The sequence below is a fragment of the Sus scrofa genome, chromosome 1 (assembly GCF_054392235.1).
Source record: "Sus scrofa isolate SSC_HxYL_T2T_F1_AM1 chromosome 1, Sscrofa_HxYL_maternal_Yorkshire_Landrace_v2.0, whole genome shotgun sequence".
In the NCBI taxonomy this organism is placed as follows: Eukaryota; Metazoa; Chordata; class Mammalia; order Artiodactyla; family Suidae; genus Sus; species Sus scrofa.
Window position 1 is genome coordinate 115,824,583 of NC_139383.1, and position 6,640 is coordinate 115,831,222.

Below are 6,640 nucleotides of genomic sequence, written 5' to 3' on the forward strand. Positions count from 1 at the left end.
TACCCTGTGGGGAGAGGAGAGGGGGTGTGGAGGGTGGAAGTGGGAGGGGACCCCCCCTCCCCGCCCAATGGCAGCCAGAGGGAAGCTTTGGGACAGAGGGTGCACTGGAGAAAGAAGCCTAAAGGAGGCATTGAATGTTGAGCTAAGGAAATAGGCCTGAGGGCCAGCTGAAGTCAGACCACCCAGCAAGTGTCTCAGGAAATTATATTCTCAGAAACGTCTCTGCTTCTATTGGCAACTTCTCCCCAAGTTCTCACCTGAAATAGCAACTGACCTTGGCTTTGTTCACACATGTACCATTGGAGAAGAAGGTTTTTTTTTTTTGTTTTTTTTTTTGGCTGTAAGGATTGATTTATGTGGGTTTCTTGGATCAGGTTAATTGTCAACAATGACGTGAGTTTCCACTGCCAGAGCGGGGATGGGAGCTCCCGGTGTCACCCACGGTTCTTTGACTGGTAGCTGTGGGTGACTCAATCCTGTGCAGAGTTTGGCATTGCAGAGTGGCTGGGCTTCCCCACCCACAGCCAGGGCCTGATGACTGATGGCTTGTTGTCGGTAACCAGCTTGATGTGGAGCCAGCAAGCTTCCAAAGTCAGGTTAGGGGGTGAGGAAATTGGCAGAGAGCTTGGATTTGAGTTCATTAGTGTCCAAACAACAGGGAAGCTTTCTGAATGGGAGCCAGCCAGAATAGTTGATCTTAAAAATACTCTTTCCGGAAGCAGGTCAGGCTGGGAGGCCAGGAGAGAAGGATGGAGCGGTGATTAAACAAAGCTGGCAGGTGAGAGTACCCATTGTTGCACAACGGAAATGAACCCGCCTTGTGTCCATGAGGATGCAGGTTCAACCCCTGGCCTCACTCACTGGGTCAAGGATCCAGTGTTTCCATGAGCTGTGGTCGAAGACGAGGCTGGGATCTGGTGTGGCTGTGGCTGTGGTGTAGGCTGGCAGCTATAGCTCCTATTTGACCCCTAGCCTGGGAACTTCTATATGCTATGGGTGCGGCCCTAAAAAAAAAGTAAAAACATAGAGTTCCCATTGTGGCGCAATGAAAACAAATCCGACTAGGAACCATGAGGTTTTGGGTTCAATCTCTGGCCTTGCTCAGTGAGTTAAGGATCCGGCATTGCCATGAGATGTGGTATAGGACACAGATGCTTCTCGGATCTGGCATTGCTGTGGCTCTGGCGTAGGCCGGCAGCTGTAGCTCCGATTGGACCCCTAGCCTGGGAACCTCCATATGCCACGGGTGTGGCCCTAAAAAGAAAAAAAAAGTAAAAACAAAAAACTCCAAAATAAACAAACAAAAACCAAAGCTGGCAGGTAAGAATTTTCTCCATTAAAATGTACAAATAGTAAAGCATCTTGGGATGCTGGAAAGACACTACTTGCTTTGCCAGTGAGTAGAAGGAGAAAATTGTTAAAACCGAGTTCTGGCCAGCAGTTCTTGGTTTTCAGGAAGGTCACATGAGGATGAATGATGAACTTTCTCAGGGCCGATTCCTGGACAGCAGATCCTGTTTTATCGTCCAGAGAAAGGCAGGGTCTATTCTCCACCATTTTGTAGGCTGTCGAGAGGGGGGATAAATCTGAGACTGCCTTTAAATACTGGGTTTCAATTGCTTTCTTTCTTCCCTGGGCAGATATACGGGCTTGTGGTATGATTTAGTGCCCAAGCCCCAGGGAACCGGAGTGCTTCGGCTGGACAGAGACGGGGCTTTCCAATTATTTGTGTGTTTTCAGCTGAGGACAAGTTTCAATTCCCAGTGGAGGGACATTTGGGGCTGCTGATTCTTCTCAGGAGGAAAAGTGAGAGACTACAGCTCCGGCTGGCCTGGCTCCCCTACTGCTTCTGTGTTTGGACACAGGGCCGATATAATGATAATGATAATAGGAGCTCCCGTCGTGGCTCAGTGGTAATGAACCTGAGTAGCATCTGTAAGGATGCAGGTTCGATCACTGCCTTCGCTCAGTGGGTTAAGGATCCCGCATTGCTGTGAGCTGTGGTGTAGGTCGCAGATGCATCTTGGATCCCGAGTTGCTGTGGCTGTGGCACAGGCCAGAAGCTGCAGCTCTGATTCAACCCCTAGCCTGAGAATTTCCACATGCCATGGGTGCAGCCCTGAAAAAAAAAAAAAATAGGGTCATCCTTGTATATTTTAATAATTGTAATTGTTGAGAACTCCTCAGGTATTCTGCTGAGGATGTTACATGCACTGTTAATCGAAGGTGGTTTTGATTTCTCGACAAGGGACCAGAAGCCACAGGCTTGGCAATTCTTCTAAACAATCACTGGCCTCCTCAGGCCAAGACTTGGGCTAGCAAAGTGCTTTCATCTATAGACAGCCCTCTGGGACCATGACTAACCCCAACCTGGGTCTGCTCTAGGAATTAGGGATCAGTAGCTTGGGAAGAAAATAAATTTTACCAGTTTTTGTGTGTTTGGTTTGGGGATGGGGATTGATGCGGGTGACAGCAGGAGACAGAATCCTGGGACTTGTGTTGGACCTTCTCGTTCTCAGAACCTGTGTCAGTGCAAGTTACTAACTGTACGGGTAATGTGAGACCTTTCTTTCTTTCTTTCTCCCTCCTTTTCTTCCTTCCTTCCCTCCCTCCCTCCCCTTTCTTTCTTTCTTTCTTTCTTTCTTTCTTTCTTTCTTTCTTTCTTTCTTTCTTTCTTTCTTTCTTTCTTTCTTTCTTTCTTTCTTTCTTTTCTTTCTCTTTCTTTCTTTTCCAGCTTGGGAGGAAAGCCAAACCAGGGCTCAAGTCTTGCTGACTTTGCTCAAGCACTTGGATCCCTTGTTAGAGCCTGAGCTAGGTACAATTCTGGCTTTGCAATCAAGGGAGCCTGCATGTCCTCCTTCCTTTTTTGAGCTGGATTTCTGCGACCTACAACCAAAAAAGTGGTGGCTGAAGTATTTGTGGAGCTTTCCAACGAGATAAACATCTTCAGACAGTTTGTTGTAGAAATAAAGTAGAAAAATTGCACACCTAGTGAGATATGACTATTGTCAGAGCCTCTATGACCAAAAATACCCACCTCCCACCTCCAGGATGAACCCGAAGATGTCACCACACTCACTCTCTTCATTTTAGGATAAAAGGCCCTAGTTACCTACAGGAATGGTATCTAAAGGTGTTAGCAGCTTTGAGTATCTTTTCTTCCTTCCTTCCTTCCATCCATCCTTCCTTCCTTCCTTCCTTCCTTCCTTCTTTCTTTCTCTGAACCTGTGGCATATACAAGTTCCCTGGCTAGGGATCAAATCGGAGCTGCAACTGCAGGCCTTCACCACTGCAACAGCAACGCTGGATCCAGGCCCACGTCTGCCACTTACACGGCAGCTTGTGGCGATGCCAGATGCTTAACCCACTGAGCAAGGTCAGGGATCGAACCCACATCCTCAGGGACACTATGTCGGGTTTAAACTTAATCCTCTGAGCCACAACAGGAGCTCCAGCCTTGAGTGTCTTAGTCGGAGTTGATCAGTTCAGCTTTAGTCACTTATTGGGGATTGGGGAAAGGGGTCCTGAAAAAGAGGATGTGTTGAAGCCACTGTGTTATATGGGGAGGGGCTAGGAAAAGTGAAGTTTATGTGGTCGGGGTGCCTGGGGAGGATGCAGAACTCAGAATATCCAGGTGGCATGGAGGGAACACTAGAAGAGGCGAAGGTAGAAAATAGCAAGGTTTTACTGTAGTTTCACAGTATCACAGAATCTGGAGTCGGATAGACCTGAAATTGAAGCTTGTTGTCAGCTACTTGCTAGCCATGTGAACTGGGGCAATGCACTGCCTGGGTTTCCTCACCTTTAATGTAAAGATAATAAAATCCTCAGTTGTGTATTATGATGCTCATTGTTTGGCTGGGGACCTGTCACAATCTAGGGGCTTGATAAACTGTAGCTAATGTTTATTTATTCATTTATTTTTTATGTATTAATTTTAATGTTTTTGCCTTTTCGGGCTGCACCCATGGCATATGGAAGTTCCCAGGCTAGGAGGTGAATCAGAGCTGTAGCTGCTAGTCTACCCCACAGCCACAGCAATACAGGATCTGAACTGCATCTTCGACCTATACCACAGCTCATGGCAACACCGGATCCTTAACCCACTGATCAAGGCCAGGGATTGAACCCATGTCCTCATGGATACTAGTTGGATTTGTTTCAGCTGTGCCACAATGGGAACTTCACTGCAGCTTGTATTTATAGCAACAACAAAAAAGAACATACCAAGGTTTCCTTGGCAGAGATGTGACAGGAAGTACAGTGAAGATGATTCTTCCTGAGTCCTGGTTTGCAATGTTCCGCCCCTACCCTTAGACAGGAATGGAATAAGAGCCTCATAATACATCAGGAGCATGGGGATTGATAAAGACTGTGAATGTGATTGTGGGTTTAGTAGGCAGGGGGTCTATACGGGACAGTCATGTGTGAGTGTGGGTGTCGGCAAGTGTGGTGGGGGATGGGTGTGGACTGAGGTGTTTGCACATGTGTGCCCACGTGTGCATGTGTTGGCGGGGCAGGGGGTTAGAATCAGCAGGCACGTTGGCTTGGCCGACAGGCAGCTGTCAGCCAAGGGGCCCTTCCACTTGTAATTGAGAAATGGCCGTGTTCTATCTCTCCCAGAGCGGGATGATAGTAATTAATTGTTCATTGATCCCCACAGGTCAGCTAGAGGTCAGTGAAGTTACTCCGGTGGCCTCCTAGTTTGCCAGGCAGCCGGGAGCAGTGGTTTGAGACCTCAGTGGGAACTGTCCTGTGCCCTAAACCCTGACAAAAGGTGACGGGATAATTATGGTAACCTCGATGTCTATTATTACAAATAATACACGAGTGAACCATTCAGGAAAACCCTGCCAGCACACAATCTAAGACCTGGAGGGAGGAGGTGGGTATTTTTCACCGCAGAGCTGGACGCCGCAATACGATGATTACGACCCCTACTGAAAGCCTAAGCAAGTGTCTGTCTGGGTATGAGGCGGCACCTCAAGAACCACATAGACCTCATTGCTGGCCCATATAAGCGATTACAGTCTAAGATGGTGAACTCTTGTGCCATCTGAAGGGCACCCAGAGTGAATGGACAAAATAAGACTCAGGTCAGGCCCCAGCTCTTCTGTAAAACCTGCTTCCATTCACCATGGTCTCCTAGCCTCCGAGGTTCTCCAGCACATGATAGGGATGCCAGTCTTCTCTCATCTATTCAGCGTCTTCATTCAACAATAGCAATGCCACCCCTCTTTTGTGCCAGGCATTACTCTGGGGGTTCAGGTTACATCTACATTCCTGTGGAGTTTCTCTAGGTCCCAAGTTATCCTCCTTGTCCTAGACAAAGTCCCCACCCCCAACACCACCCCCTCCCCACCGCAACCAAACAGTAAGCGTTTTGAAGGCTAGAAGCATGATGAGTATCTTAAACAACAGCCATAGAAAACGCTGAGTGTTACACAGTCCCGGGCGCATAGTAAGCTCCATAATGCTTAGCAGAGGGTGACACGTGTACTAATCTCCTAATAAATATTGACTGATTAAAAACTATGGAACCTAATCATTGCATTGATCATGGAGATGGTGAGGGATGGGGGTAGGGTGCTGCTTGGTGAAATATCAGTAGGTTCACTGCCTCCTAGAGAAGATATTCAAAGTGTTAACCTTTCTAGTTGTCTTGCATCTTCAAGGCTATGGGGTGAGATTAGTAATGAAGTCTGAAATTGTGTGAATTTTCTTGGCGAAATATACTACCTCTGAGTTATGACAGAGCTCATAGAATAATCTAGGGTCTATGTTTCAGACGCAAAATCATTTTAACTCAGTGGAAAGAGAGTGTTATAAAGAAACCAAGGCTCTGCTTTTCTTTTGAAATGCTGATCTTTTCTTTCCGTGCACCTGCACTTTGCTAGTGGGCAGAGCTGGAGGTGGTTGCCTTTTGCAGCTCTTTGATGCAATACCGTTCTCTCGCTGAAAGAACCCTCCATCTGTTTGATGCCTCCACCCTAGGGCCACTGACCACCACCAAATCCAGAGGACAGCTTTTGGAACACAGGGGATCTAAAGGATACTTTCTGGATCACCTTGAAACTTGGTCTTTTGCAGACTATCATCCCAGGATCGTGTGGTTCTCTGCCCCCGTACCTCTTTGTCTGCTTTTCTCAGTTCCCTTCATGGGCTCCCCAATGTTCCTCCATCTCATCTAAGTCACCAGTGCAATTGCCACCCCCTGCCCCCCGTCCTCTATCTCGAGACAGAGGTGTCGCTCCCAGGGCCAGGTTCCCTATTTCTTTGGACTTAGATATTAGTCCCCACTTAAGTGTCCCATAGGCATACAGGATGTATCATGCACACCTCTCTGTCTCTGTAGCCTCATCCCCAAAGCTGTTCTCCAGCTTGTAAATGACACCTGCATCAATATTACCCAAAGACACCTGACAGTCATCTTTAGCCTCTCCTTCTCCTCAGCCCTCACGCCCAACTGGTGCCCCAGCTCTGGTGTGAGTCTGCCTCCCGAGTCTCTTTTGAATCATGGTTGCCTTCTTCCCCTGGTGGGCCACCAATGTAATTCAGTCCTCACCACCTCCTTTAAAGGACATTGAAATGGTTCCCTAAATTGTCTCTCTTCCTTCCCTCTTGCCCACATCCCATTCAC